This window comes from Aotus nancymaae, unplaced genomic scaffold, assembly GCF_030222135.1.
Source record: "Aotus nancymaae isolate 86718 unplaced genomic scaffold, 86718_ANA_hifiasm-v0.15.2.pri h1tg000040l, whole genome shotgun sequence".
NCBI lineage: Eukaryota > Metazoa > Chordata > Mammalia > Primates > Aotidae > Aotus > Aotus nancymaae.
Window position 1 is genome coordinate 17,908,947 of NW_026988454.1, and position 959 is coordinate 17,909,905.

The following is a 959-nucleotide window of genomic DNA, read 5'->3' on the forward strand; positions in this document are numbered from 1 at the left end:
TAATCCTTTATCCTTTTCTTTCTCAATATATTGGCATTTACAGCAGCAAGTTTTCCTTTAAGCGCTGCCTTATCTGCTTCTTATAAGCTATAATATGCTGTGTATTTGTTTCCATTCATCTCGAAGTATTTTCTAATTTTCCTTGTGAATTTCCCTTTCATTAATTGGTTTTTAGAGTGTTTAGAAAATTGTTTGTCTTAAAGATGATTTTGCCTGACATTATTAACAGCAATTTCAGTTGTCTTTGTTTACTGTTGATGTGTTTTATCTTTTCCATATGTTTACATTTAAACTACTTGTATCTTTGGATCTACACTGTATCTTTAGATCATTTTTTAATGCATTCTGAGAATCTTTGCTTTTTCTTTTGAATGCTTAGCCCTTTGACATGTAATGGAATCACCGCTGAGGTAGAATGGAATTTACATCTGCCACCTTTTTCTTAGTTTTCCCTATGCCCGATGTCGCTTTGTTCATCTTTTCCACCACTATTGCTTTCTTTTGTGTTAAACAGATATTTCTACTGCATCATTTTACTTCCTTTATTGTCTCTTTTGCCTTTTTTATTTAAAAAAGTTATTTTCTTAGTAGTTTCTGGGGATTCTAATTAATATTTTAATTTATCACAGCCTAGATTGTATTAAAACCAACTTAATTTTAACACGATGAAAAAATCTCTGCTCCAGTATTGCTTTGCTTCTTTCCCCATCTTTGTGGTATAAAAATGATATATACCGGTGACTCGCACCTATACTCCCAGCACTTTGGGAGGCCAAGGCGGGTGGATCACAAGGTCAGGAGATCAAGACCATCCTGGCCAACATGGTGAAACCCCATCTCTACTAAAAAAAAAAAATACAAAAATTAGCCGGACATGGTGGTGGGCACCTGCAGTCCCAGCTACTGGGGAGGCTGAGGTAGGAGAATTGCTTGAACCCGGGAGGTGGAGGTTGCAGTGA